Source organism: Erinaceus europaeus, chromosome 11, assembly GCF_950295315.1.
Source record: "Erinaceus europaeus chromosome 11, mEriEur2.1, whole genome shotgun sequence".
In the NCBI taxonomy this organism is placed as follows: Eukaryota; Metazoa; Chordata; class Mammalia; order Eulipotyphla; family Erinaceidae; genus Erinaceus; species Erinaceus europaeus.
In genome coordinates this window covers 32,736,301-32,750,962 of record NC_080172.1, presented here as the reverse complement: position 1 = coordinate 32,750,962, position 14,662 = coordinate 32,736,301, and the positions used below count along the sequence as shown (strand labels likewise).

The 14,662-nt window shown below is 36.3% G+C and overlaps 1 protein-coding gene across 6 annotated transcripts in view; it reads right to left on the bottom strand.

The window, feature by feature from the left end:
- Positions 1 to 14,662, bottom strand: part of FER (FER tyrosine kinase) — a 351,355-nt gene that overhangs the window by 310,572 nt on the left and 26,121 nt on the right. For 4 of the 6 annotated variants that reach the window (XM_060201250.1, XM_060201249.1, XM_007529198.3 and 1 more), the window contains exon 2: positions 13,357 to 13,501. The exons of 1 other annotated variant lie outside the window; for it this stretch is intronic. The gene's annotated coding sequence lies outside the window, so the exon portion shown is untranslated. Of the gene's footprint in view, positions 1 to 6,475; positions 6,538 to 13,356; positions 13,502 to 14,662 lie in introns of all 6 variants that reach the window. One more of the 6 variants, XM_060201251.1, reaches the window with a different exon arrangement.

The window sequence follows — 14,662 nt, the reverse complement described above, 5'->3', positions numbered from 1 at the left end:
TTTAATATACAGAGACAAATTAATATAAGCAAAACTGAAGCTATCTGAATCAATAATAATAAATAAATAAAACTTTCATGCAGTAGACCAAAAATCTGTTAAATGAATAAAGTGGCTGGCTGAGGCTACACAGCATTATTCGTGCATTTTATTTCCCTCTTCATTCTTTAGGCAAATTAGTAACTCCATGCATAAATTAATGTTATCACTATTTGTAATTAACTTTCAAACCCTAACCTACTGGTTAAATTCAGGAACAGCATCTTTGGCTCACTACTTAATGTCATGTGGTCAGACCCCTTTGCCTTTGCAGATACTCCTTCTGTCTAGACGTTTTTTTCTACGCTGAATGTTTGAATTTTGGGACCATCCTCAAAACCATTGTCACCCAGGTTGCTGATTCCCTTTTTTCCAAATTTCACAGATCAGGAATGTACTTGTGGTTGATAAAATACTCACCATATATTTTAACTTTCTGTTCATATATATTTCTCTCATTAATAAACTATGTGGAAATAAGATATCATGCATTATATTATTTACTGTATTTATTTATTGGATAGAGACAGCCAGAAATTGAAAGGGAAGGGGTGACAGAGTGGGAGAGAAACAGAGAGACACCTGCAACCCTGCTTCACCACTCGCAAAGCTTTCCCACTACAGGTGGGGAATCAAGGCTTGAATGCGGGTTCTTGCACACTGTAACATGGACTCAACCAGGTGCACCAATACCCGGCCCTCATATCAGATTTTTCACCTGTATATCATTATGGCTTACCATCCAGAATACAATAGAAAGTCAATCTAAAATAAATTATGGTAAATACAGCATACTTTCGTTTATTATTTTTTAATATTTATTTAGTTTGGGTAGAGACAGAGAGAAATTGAGAGGGGAAAAGGAGATAGAGACAAGCAGCACTACTTGGACCACTTGTGAAGCTCTCCACCTCCTGCAAGTGGGGGCCTGCGACTTGAGCCCGAGTCCTTGAACACTGTACTGTGTGTGCTTAACCAGGTGTACCACCACCTGGCCCCTACAACACCTTTTCAAAGGGTTGGTATATTCAATTTTAAATTAAAAACTGATATATTTTTGTGGACTATTAGTAGAAATGTGGCAGAAAAGGCAGTATTAAAAAGTATGTGCATGTTATTAGAAAAGATGTATATTTAATTTCACAATTCTTTATGCACTGCCAGAAAAAGTAGACAAGATGTCACACATGCACTCTTCTAATGCAACTCACTAGGCCAGTTTTTTACTTTAATTTTTCATAAGAAAATAGACAGAAGCAGAGAAAGAGGGGGTAGGAAGAGAGCAAAATATTGCTCCACCATCCATGGAGCTCTGATTTATCTACTTTGCTTTGACGCCTGAGATCAAAACAACAGACTCACAATCGTAAGGAAAGCTTTACCTCCACAGATCGACAGGATGTCAATCTTAAAATAGCATCCTTTTTAAAAGTGAAACTAACAAAAATTTCCACTATTGACAGACAATATGTTTCTTTTTTATATTACCTTTATTTATTTACTGGCTAGAGACAGACAGAAATTGAGAGGTTAGGGGGAGATACGGAGGGAGAGAGAAACAGACACACCTGCAGCACTGCTTCATCATCTGCAAAGCTTTCTCCCTGCAGATGGGAACCGGGGTCTTGAACTCGAGTCATTGTTCAGCAAGGTGCTCCACCACCCATCCCTGACAATATGTTTCTTTAAAGCTACCTAATTTAGTGGTATTCAGTTTAATAACAAAAAATTACTTACACTGAGTCTTTAGTTCATTATAATTAAAATTTTAAAAGAAATAGTGAAATATTTTTTTAATATTTATTTTATTTATTTATTCCCTTTTGTTGCCCTTGTTGTTTTATTGTTGTAGTTATTATTGTTGTTGTCGTTGTTGGATAGGACAGAGAGAAATGGAGAGAGGAGGGGAAGACAGAGAGGAGGAGAGAAAGATAGACACCTGCAGACCTGCTTCACTGCCTGTGAAGCGACTCCCCTGCAGGTGGGGAGCCGGGGTTCGAACCGGGATCCTTATGCCGGTCTTTGTGCTTTGCGCCACCTGCGCTTAACCCACTGCTCTACAGCCCGACTCCCGAAATAATATTTTTTAAAAATCATAAGTTCAATTATTACTGAAGATATCTGTAAGTATAAACTTAAACAAAATCACTAGCTATTAAATAGCAAAATACAAAAGATAACTAGTTTGTCTGGCATAATAATATTTTCCCATGTTATTTTTGTAAGTATAAGAGTAGATAAAAGTATTTGTCCTAAAATGACTCCTGAATTTGAATTTTTACATTTTTCAAGTACACAAAGGAAATACTGCTTATACATAAGGTAAAGTTTGTACTGTGGGTTATTTTAATCAAGATGTCTTATGCTCAAAAATTTTTATTTAAACTGAATATACCACTTAAAGTATGCTAATTTAAGTTACCTTATTCATGTAAGTGAGTAAAAACTAACAGATACAGGAAATCTTCCATTCTTCCCCAGATATTCTCACAAAATATCCAATACAGTTTAAATTGATAATCCTTAACTACTACAAGTTTTCACGTCAATTTATGGTTCAAGTAACTATCAAATGTTCCTATAAGACTGTAATATCATTAACTAACTAAAATACAAAGATAATTATTTCACCATATGTCTTACCTTTTCATACTTCAGGAATACGAGGCAGAAGTCAGAAACAGTGACTCTACTTAAACAAACTACTAAACTGCCTTCATAAGACTGAAACAAAGTCACAAAAAGCCACTTAGTGTGCAAGTAATAACCACTGTCATAAACAAAACAAAAAATTGACCTCATATGAACACAAGATAAGGTGAGGTTTTCTGTGTGTGTTTTTCAGAAGTTAAACTGACAGGAATGAACGAATACTCAACAAAGTTTCAACAATGAAGATATTCATTTCCAGGCAAATGCTGGCCTTTAATGCCTCACTGGTCAATTATTTAAAATTTATTCTATACTTTCATCATCTGAAAGTGTTACTTCAAGTTTAATTTAAAATGAAAGTTAAATTCAAGCGAAGCAACACTAAACTGGACAACCAAATGGAACAGGATTAATGGATGATAATTTTCCACTTACAAAAACTGTGTCTATATACAAATGCATATGTTTGCTTTAAGTCAACTGGTTTTTATTATAGATTAACTATTCTTTGAAGCAATGAAGTTTAAAATTACTTCAGCAGAGGAAAATTACTAACAGAAATTTTTTTTCCTTTGGTTTAAGGTCCTAATATAAATCAACAGGTATTTATTTATTGAGTAAAATGGGAGAGGTGGAAGTCATGAAATAACTCACCTAGTAAAGTGCACACTGTCATACACAAGTACCAGGGTTCAAGCCTCCACCCACCACATGGCAGCACCAATCAAAGGGGAAGCTTCATAAACAATGAAGCAGTACTACATTGATTGTCTCTTTCTGTCTCTTTCTTCCTCTCTGTCTCTCACTCTCTATATGGAAATAAAAGAGAAAAAAATCCACTGGATGCCTGGAATCACAGGCATGAAACCCCAGCCAAAATAAAGAGACAAGGCAATGAAAGCTATTATTAGTGATACAAAAATAAATAAACTTAGATTACTACCTTCAAAGAACTTACAATGGATTAAAAATAGTCAACGTTACAGATAATGGTAATCTCATTCAAACTCATTCAAACCCCACTCAACAATATGTGTAGTTAGACATGTTTCTCAGTCCATGAAGTGGCAGAATGTATAAAATAATAATCCTAGTCTCAAGAAGTTCACAACCTACAAAAATTGATAATTGTGGAAACAAAGGTCAGGCAATTCAACAAATTCATAAAGTACAAACTATATACAATTTCAGTGAGGATACAGGACCATTCTCAATATTCCAGAGGGTGTTGGCGAAGTTTTCACAGAATATAAAAGCATGTAGGACAAAGTACTACAAAGACAAAGAAAGAAATGAGCACAGCAGAACAGAGGACTCAAAAAGAAGATTTTTTAGAATGCACTGCAACAAAATGTACTATAAACTTAAAACAGACCATGATATATAGATAGGCTACTGAATGTGAGCTTCAAAATAACCACAAAGTAAAAAAATTTAAAAAAAAATTAAAAAAACTATAGTAGATACACACACACAATGAGAAAGTAATCTAAACATAACAGTAAAAAAAAAAAAAAAAAAAAAAAAAGACAGGGCACCAAAGTAAAAACCCTGTGGTGAGGGGTAGACATGCAGTTTCCTGAACCAGTGGGGGGGGCGGGTGGGTGGGATGGGACACAGTCTTTTGGTGGTGGGAATGGTGTTTATGTACACTCCTAGTAAAGTGTAGTCATATAAATCACTAGTTAATTAATATGAGAAGGGGAAAATTAATTGTATGTCTCGAAGTTTTTAAAACACAGACTGAGTCTTCTTAATATATAGGCTGTGTATTTGATATGCAGACTCTCTCAAAAGCATAGACCAAGTAGATCGGAGGCAAACAGTGGCACAGCTATTTACAAGATACTGGGTACTATACAGCAAACCCTAACAAAAGGACTTTTCAAAGTTAACTCAATTACCAAATAATGTGATAACATTAACTATCCATTGTCTTTTTGAACCCTAAGACAGCAGGAACCTCACATCTCCACTATAGAGCCTATATTTCCCCCAGGCCTGGAACCTTAGGATAGGGCCCACTTTCCCGAATGCCTCTCCCAATCCATATCAAATAATACTGCATCAGCCGATCGCAGCCTAATCAAGGCAACGATTGCCACCTCAACATGCTTCAGCTCAGACTGTGTCCAGAGACTTCAGGTATAGAATGACAACCCTTCAGCTTCATTACTTGAAACCTTTCCTTTCATAGCATTCTCTAATTCCATCCCAGGTGGATCACTTTCTAACAAAGTCCCAAAACCTAGATATAGACCAGGTTCTGTGAGAGAGAGCATATGTTCACACGTATCCATAAACTACTGCAAAATATATACCTGAAAGCAGAAGTACACTAGAGTTTGCAGTGAGTACCCCCCAACACTTCCTCTCCACTATTCCAAGCTTTGGGTCCATGATTGCTCAACAATTTGTTTGGCTTTGTATGTTAACTCTCTTTTCAGTCACCAGGTTCCAGATGTCATCAGGATGCCGGCCAGGCTTCCCTGGACTGAAGACCCCACCAATGTGTCCTGGAGCTCAGCTTCCCCAGAGACCCACCCTGCTAGGGAAAGAGAGAGGCAGAGTGGGAGTATGGACCGACCAGTCAACGCCCATGTTCAGTGGGGAAGCAATTACAGAAGGCAGACCTTCTACCTTCTGCAACCCACAATGACCCTGGGTCCATGCTCCCAGAGAGATAGAGAATGGGAAAGCTATCAGGGGAGGGGGTGGGATATGGAGATTGGGTGGTGGGAATTGTGTGGAGTTGTACCCCTCCTACCCTATGGTTTTGTTAATTTATCCTTTCTTAAATAAAAAATAAATAAAAAAAGAAGAGAAGAAAAAAAGGAATACAAAAGAATTAAAAAACAATTACCTAAATGGAAATAAGAATAGACCTATCAACAAGAGTAAAAAAAAAAGATTAATTTATCTGCTTCCTATAAAAGATAAATTTTATAAAGTCACAGGCTAAAAATGAAGAAAAGTAGTAAGATATTTCATACAAATGAAAATGAAAACAAAAGCTGGCACAGCATATATCAGACAAATCTATCCTAAAATAAATATTGTAATTAAAAACATAGCAAAATATTACATAATGATAAAGGATTAACATAGCCAAGAGGATATAGTAGGTGTAAATATTTATACATTCAACATAGAAGCACCTCAGTATATAAAGCAAACATAAAGAGAACTAAAGGAAGAAACTGACAGTAATACAGTAATAGTGGGAGACATTAATAACGCATTTACATCAATGATCAGAACATGCAGACAGAAAATCAACAGAGAAATGACAGTGCCAAACAACACAGTAGAGCAGAGGACTTAACAAATATATACATATAACCAAAAAGCAGCAGAATGCATATTCTTCTCAAGTGCACAGGAAACATTTTCCAAGATAAAGACACAAAACAAGTCTTAGTAAATGTAAAAAGACTGAAATCATATCAACATTTTCCAACCACTAACGAAATGAAACTAGAAATCAATCATAAGAAGAAAACTGGAAAAAGCACAAATATGTGGAGGGTGAGAGAGACAGTACAATGATTATGCAAGAGACTTTTATGTCTCAAGCTCTGAGGTCCCAGGTTCAATCCAGCAGAACTCAGCAGTGCACTGGTGTCTCTCTCTTTCTCCCCACCCCATCCTCTCTCTCTTTTTCTGTCTATATTTCACTCATTAAAGTAAATAAATAAAAATTTTTAAAAGACTAAATAACTACTCAGTCAATAAAAAAGGAAGTACTCTAAAAAACTTAAGATAAAATAGAAATTCAACATACCAAAATGTATGGGATGCAGTAAAGTGGTTCTAAGAAGGAAATTCACAGTGATATAGGCATACCTAAGAAAACAAGAAAAATCTCAAATAAATAACCTAACTTTACACCTAAAGGAAGTAAAAAAAAAAAAAAAAAAGAAATACAAAGACATTAAAAGCAATAAAGTAATAAAGATCAGAGTGAAAAATCAGTAAGATAGGGACTAAAATGACAATAGAAAAAGACATTAAAAATAAAAGAGCTCTATGAAAACATAACAAAATTAACAAATTAAAAAGCAATCCAAGAAAAATGAGAACTCAAATAAAATCAGGAGAAGTTAACAACCAATACAAATGAAATACAAAGGATCTTAAGACATTATTACACACATCTATACATCAACAAATTGGACAACCTATACAAAGTGGGTAAATTCCTAGAAATATAACAGTCTCTCAAAACTGAATCATGATGAAATAGATAATCTGAAAAGCAACTCTAAAGAGACTGAGTCAGAAGTGAAAATCCTTAACTGACTGTAGTGGAGAATTCTTCCAGACACTCTAGGATCTAATATCAAACTCACCCTAAAACATGAAAAGGAGACAATGTTCCCAAACTCTTATTTTGAGATCTACATCAACCTGATAAAAAACCAGACAAAGACAGACCATTTCTCATGAAGCCTAGCTAACTTTTAATAGCTTTTTGTTACTGTTGTCGCCAGAGTTTCACTACTCTGCACTTAACTTCTTCACATAGAGACAAAGACATTTCCACATTCAACCATTCTGGTTTTTTCTTATTATTTTCTGCCAGTAATTCTGTCATCTTACATTTTTTAAATATAAAGTTACAACAAGCAACATTTGGAAATACATGGGATATCATAAGTAAAAAATCAAAGGATAGGCGGGAACAGCAAATTTCCGAACACATATATCAAATAACCTTATTTTTCAGTTGTATAAACATAAACATTTGTGAACATTTGTGCATAAAACCATAGTTTTAAAGTCCAAATAGATGCACATAAGTAAACTCTCTGCCGAGCCTGGGATCAGCAACATGTGAGTAAATGGCTCTCAGACTCTATCTTTCTCACTCACTGCCCATGTGTATTCTCTCAATTTTCCTGAATAAAGTTTAAAATTCCTGAAAATAAAATAAAATAAAGTCCCAATAGATAGACATCAGATTTTAACATCAGCTACCACTGAAGAGTAAGACTTAGAAAAGTAGAATATCATTGTCTTTTTTCAAGAAGAGTAACACTTTTTTCAATTAATATTTTATTAAATATAATATTTTAATATAATTTCTATTTTAATATAAGTTTTAATATTTAATATTTGATATAATTTTAATATTTTAAATATAATATTTTTGTTAAATTAATATTTTATTTATTTATTTATTTATTTATTATTGGATAGAGACAGAGAGAAATTGAGAGGGGAGGAGACAGAGAGGGAGAGAGACACCTGCATCCCTGCTTCACCACTCGTGAAGCTTTCCCCCTGCAGGTGGAGACCAGGGGACTTGAACCCAGGTTCTTGCACACTGTTGTAATGTGTGCATTTAACCAGGTGCACTACTGCCTGGGCCCTCATTGTCTACTTTCTATATCTCTAGTTTGTAACCTTCTATAAAGTACAAAAAAAAAAAGAAAGTTCCACAACAAGTTTACTGAAGATTGAGATTTAAGATGATAAATATCACATTTCAGATATGGAATACTTAAGGTTAAAAATTATTTTTCTTTTTTTTTCCCATTTTCCCTTTTTTTAAAATTATTTTTCCTTCAACTGGACTTGTTTATTCAGGAAATGACACAAGTACTTATATCAAAATAGTTAGTTCTCTGAAAAAAAAATCTCCCAATTGTAGTGCCATAATAGTTTTACTCTACTCACAGTATACTTTTGGTTTCCACTGGACAATTCCATACCCCAGGTTCCTAAACCAAGAGCCTATTTCTTCTCTTATCTCTTTCTATCTGATGGTAATATAAAACTGAGCAAAACAAAAGGAAGGAAAAGGACTCAGAGTTTGTCCTGACCCATCTAGCGTACTTTCTTCCTCACTGAATTTTTCATCCTCTCTCAGACAAAATGACACTTCCCCCCATCAAAAATACTGCTTTAAAGTTTCCAACTTCCTGTTTCAAAATCCTGTATAATTATTAAAGAAAACCAACCTAACCTGTAGACTTCAAAATCCAGAGAGAGTTAAATACCAGTTCTATACAAGTACCATCATAAAAACCAGGCACTTGAATCATTTTGCACTCTGCCGATTCTGGTTATCTATTAACATATTTCTTACATTTTAATCAACTTCTCTTTTGAAACTGTACAATTTTTCAAAATGCAGACTATATATTATAATATATATTGTAATTGTCTAATATTCACAGCAACTAACTATATACCCCCAAGACAACCGACTAGAAGGTGGAAGTGAGCAATGGTGGATGAGTGAGGAATTCCTGACGGTTTCTCTTGTTTTAAATGAATTTCCATTGCTTACTAGTGCCTGTGGATAAAATGCAACATATAGAATAAATTTCCTAGTGTTATTTTTTACTTAACACCACAAAAAAGCCAGTCATGTGTATATAAAGCTAAAATAATGTTTAAAAAAACAACTTGGAAAAAAACTTTATCCTTAGCAACCTCAAAGAAGTGGAAGGAAAAAGGAAAAAGTAAATTACAGGAGCTGGGTGGTGGTGCACCTGGTTGAGCGCACAAGTTACAATGCATACATAAGGACACAGGTTCAAGACCCTGGTCTCCACCTGCAGGGGGAAAGCTTTGCGAGTGGTAAAGCACTGTTATAGGTGTCTCTCTGTCTCTCCCCTCTCTATCACTCCCTCCCCTCTTGATTTCTGGCTGTCTCTGTCCAATAAACAAAGATAATAAAAATTTTTTTCAAGGGAAAAGCAAATTATAACTAGGTTCTGAATGAATAATGTTCTAAGAAATCAGACATTTTCCAAGGAGACAATAAATATATACATATACATACATATATATTATTATACATCCCAAAAGCAAATACAGATCAGGGCTGCACCTGGTAGAACACACACATTACCATGTGAGAGGATCCAGATTTGAGCTCCTAGTCCCCACCTGCAGGAAGAATCTTGAGCGTAGAGCAGGACTACAGGCATCTCTCTTTCTCCCTCCCTCCCTATTTCTCTCTACCTCTATCAGAAAAAAGAAGAAAGAAGAAGGAGGAGGAGGTGATGGGGGAGGAGAAGAAGATGGAGAAGAAGGAGAAAGAGGAGGAAGAGAAGGAGAAGAAGAAAGAGGAGGAGGAGGAAGAGGCAGGCAGGGGTGTATGCAGAAGAGCTCACGTTACAATGCACAAAGACCACGGTTCAAGTCCGTGGTCCTCACGAGGAAATTTTAAAAGCAGTGAAGCATATAGTTCTATATGCTATATAGTTCTCTTAGTCTCAAACTAAATCTCTCTCTCTCTCTCTCTCTCTCCCTATCTCCCCTATCCTCTCAATTTCTTCTCTTTTTTTTTTTTCTTTTTTTTTAACCAGAGCATGGATCAACTCTGGCTTATGGTGGTATGAGGGACTGAATTTGGGACAACAGAGCCTCAGGTTTCTGCATAATCATTATGCTATCTACTCCTGCCCTTGGTCTCTATACAAAAAAAAAAAAAAAAAAAAAAGTCAAAATATTTAGAAAAGAAAGAAAAAGAAAAAAAAATCACCAGAATAGTGTAGTCACTGTGCAGGCAATGAGCCCCAATGATTACCCTGGTGACAAAAAAAAAGAAAAATAAATTACAGGTGATAAAAAAAACAAAAAAAGGAAAACTTATTGAGATGTTATAAATGAATTTATTGAATCATGAATTTAAAAACTCAAGGAAATATTTAGACAACTGGAGAGAACTAAATATGTACCACTAAGGATATTCTTAAATTATATTTTTTATTTTTTACATTTATTTATTTATTTATTTATTTATTGCCTTTCAGGGTTGTCACTGGGGCTCAGTGCCTGCACTACAAATCCACTGCTTCTGGAGGGCATTTTTCCCATTTCATTGCCCTTATTGCTATTGTTGTTGGGTAGGACAGAGAGAAACCAAGAGTAGGGGAAGATAGAGAGGGGAGAGAAAGATAGACACCTGCAGATCTGCTTATGAGTCCATGCCCCTTAAGGTGGGGAACAGGGGGGCTCCAACCTGGATTCTTATACTGGTCCTTGTGTTTAACCTGCAGTGCTACCACCAGGCCCCATCTTCTTTTTTTTTTTTTTTTTTTTTTTCACCAGGACACTGTTTAATTCTGGCTTATGGTGATACCAGGGATTGAGCCTAGGAATACTAATGCCTCAGGTATAAAGTCCTGTGGCACTACTGCTATTGCTATTTCCCTAGACCTAAATTAATTTTCTTATATGTGAAGTTGATATTATGATCATGAAAGAAATTATCTATATTGTTAGGACATGCATATGCTTAAACTTACATTATATTGTAATATAAATATACGGTTGCTTTGTTTGCCAGTTCCTTTTTTTTTTAATTACTTGCTTTCTTTTTTTTTTCACTGTATTTATTATTGGATAGAAACAGAAATTGAGAGGGGAGGGAGAAAAAGAGAGAAAGAGACAGAGAGACATCTATAGCCCTCTTTCACCACCCCTGAAGCTTTCTTTCCCCCTGTGGGTGGGTATTGGGGGTTTCAACCCAGATCCTTGTGCACTGTAGAGTGTGCACTTAACCAGGACCTTATACATGTGTGACAACCCCAAAGAGAAGCATAGATAATCACAGCACCAGAGCTTCTCCCAGTGCCATGATACTTCTGTGAGGTGCTGGGGCTGGAACCTATATGGGTCACACTTACAGTACGGCATGCACTCCACCTAGAGTGCTATTACTATATACCCTAAATATTTCTCTAATAGGGTTTTACAAAATTCTAGGATACATACATATCTGGAGAGTAAATATGGCAAAATTAAAGTAAATAAATGCATATGAAAGGTAATGGGGGGGATGGTAGTGATGCACACAGCTGAGCATGTTGGGACCTGAATTTAAGTCTTTCGTCCCTACCTGCTGGGGGACACTTCACAAGCACTGAGGCAATGCTGCAGGTATCTTTCTTTCTCTCTCCCTTTCTATCTCCTCCTTCCTTCTCAATTTTGTACTATTAAATGTAAAGGAAAAGGGGGAGGAGGAGAATGGCTACTGGAAGCAGTGGCTTTGTCATGCGGACACATTGAGCCCCAACAAAAATCCTAGCAGCAAAGAAAAACAAAGAGAAAAATAATGTGGGTGCTCATGATCGGATATTTTCCATTTCTCTGTAGCACCAAACATTTTCAAACCAGAATATTAGAGGGGTGGGGGGTCAGGGCGGTAGAGCAGTGGGTTAAGTGCAGGTGGTGCAAAGCGCCAAGGACCAGCTTAAGGATACCGGTTCGAGCCCCCTGCTCCCCACCTGCAGGGGAGTCGCTTCACAGACTGTGAAGTAGGTCTACAGGTGTCTTTCTCTCCCTCTCTCTGTCTTCCCCTCCTCTCTTCCATTTCTCTGTCCTATCCAATGACGACAACATCAATAACTACAACAATAAAACAAGGGCAACAAAAGGGAAAAATAAATGAATATTTTTAAGAAAGTATTAGAGGGGTGAGAAAATAGGAAGCTTGAGAAGAGATCAGCTTGACTAAGGCATGAGGAATAGCAATAGTACTCATCTCAACCAACATAAAAGTCCAGCTACAAGATCTTGGGCAGGTCACAGAAGCTTTCCAAGTCTGAATTGAAGTAGGAAGAAGTAGATATTTCCTAAATCTTTTCCAACTATAAAATCCCACCAGTCTACTACCAGTTTCTCAGTTCTGGAACTAAAAAGATAGCCAGGGGAGTACAGCTACTCGTATACTCTTTAATGATTCTTCACATAAATAAAAATATAGTGTTTACCTTTCTTTATTTGAATCTTCTATTCCTTCTAATGAGAATGTTTTCCCTAACTAGAGCACCACATCACATAGACATACCCATTCTTGGCATAGCTCCTCTTTACTTTTTTTACTTTTTTTTAAAGATTTTATTTATTTATTAATGAGAAAGATAGGAGAAGAGAGAGAAAGAATCAGACATCACTCTGGTACATGTGCTGCCAGGGATTGAACTCAGGACTTCATGCTTGAGAACCCAGTGCTTTATCCCCTGTGCCACTTCCTGGACCACAGCTCCTCCTTATTTATATTTCATTTTAAATATCAATTTCTTAAAGAGATCTCGCATGACCAACCTCTCTCATGTACCTCCTATTACGTATCTCCAAAATCTCTTTCTTGAATTTTTCTTCAAAAATTCGATACAATATATAATTACTTGTCACTTTTTTTTAACTTGCTCCTTTCCTAGAATATGTTATAAAATGGGGTAATCAACTTATTCTTCGTTTATCCCCAGAAGCTACAATTTATCTGATACTTAATAGAAATCTGGCAATGCACATCAAACAAATAAATGAAACAGTAATGAATAGGATGCTATGCTTCACAATGAAACTAATGTTATTTACAGAAATACAGAAAAGAGGAGGGTGTGTTGAGAAGAAAAATGTAGTATAGTGAAGCAGTTAGAAATATAGGACTAATGGTCCTATACTGGACTGTGGGATTCTAGTGTCAGTGTTTGTTGAAAACAAAGATAAAATTGCATCACAACTGAGGTAGGATTTAGTTGAATAAATAACAAAAAAAAAGCATAATACAAATAAAAAGTGATTGCAGACTGCCTAGGAAAGAGAATGATCTAATTTAAAAACCACTAAAAAAAATTAAGACAGGTCAAAACTACTTCAGAGGAAAAAAATTTTTTTAGAATAGTAAAGTAATCCTACCTTACTATAATTCATTGTTGGTCATAGCTTAGTTAAAGTAGCAGGTCCATGTTGAAGAATTATCCCTTAGAGATGAAGAAGACACTTGAAAAAACGTGCAGTGAAGTTCACGGTAATGACCACAGGTCTAGCCAGAAAACGTAAGCTGCAAGAAAAATTTCAAGGCATCAGAACTGTTCACCACAGAAGAAAAAGACCACAATATATGCAGACTACTACTGGAAATTAACTATGACAGTTTCTTACATTTACAACATTACAAATAAGGATACTACTGACTTAAAGATCTTCAGGGAGTCAGGCGGTGGCGCAGCAGGTTAAGCGCAGGTGGCGCAAAGCGCAAGGACCGGTGTAAGGATCCCGGTTCGAGCCCCTGGCTCCCCACCTGCAGGGGAGTCTCATCACAAGCGGTGAAGCAGATCTGCAGGTGTCTGTCTTTCTCTCCCCCTCTCTGTCTTCCCCTCCTCTCTCCATTTCTCTCTGTCCTATAACAACAATGACATCAATGGTGACTACAAAAATGAAACAGCAAGGGCAACAAAAGGGAATAAATAAATAATAATAAAAAATAAAAAAAAAAAAAAGATCTTCAATTTACTGTGGGATAACATCCAAAAAAACCTAAAGCCTCTTAGTAAAGCCTCTTAGTTTGGTCTACATTAAACACAACTCAAAGCATATCATGTCGACATTATCTAACACAGAATGTATATTATAATAAAGTATTGATACTTGAGCCATATGTGGGCATTATGTAGAAATGAAAGGATGCAAAAACATAACTTCCAAAGAACATATTGGCAAAACAATACACTGTAGACTACTGGTTGTTTCCCCTCAAGACCACCTTGTCAATGATAGCAACAGCTTATCAGGAATGAGTATCAGTAAAGCAGGAAAAAAACAAAATTCAAATTTTGACATGCAGTCTCTACTATATACATTTAGCTTTCACACCCTCACAAAGTCAGAAACAGTCACAAACTAAAGTCTCTTTTTTTGCCTCCAGAGTTATAGCTGGGGCTCAGTGCCTGCACCATGAATCCACTGCTCCTGGAGGCCATCTTTTCCCCCTTTTGTTGCCCTAGTTGTTGTAGACTTCTTGTGATTATTATTGTTGTTGATGTCGTTCATTGTTGCATAGGACAGAGAGAAATGGAGAGAGAAGGTAAAGACAGAGAGGGAGAGAGAAAGATAGACAACTGCAGACCTGCTTCACCGCTTGTGAAGCGACTCCCCTGCAGTTGGGGAGCCTGGGGCTCGAACCCCATCCTTCCGCCGGTCCTTGTGCTTTGCGCCACATGCG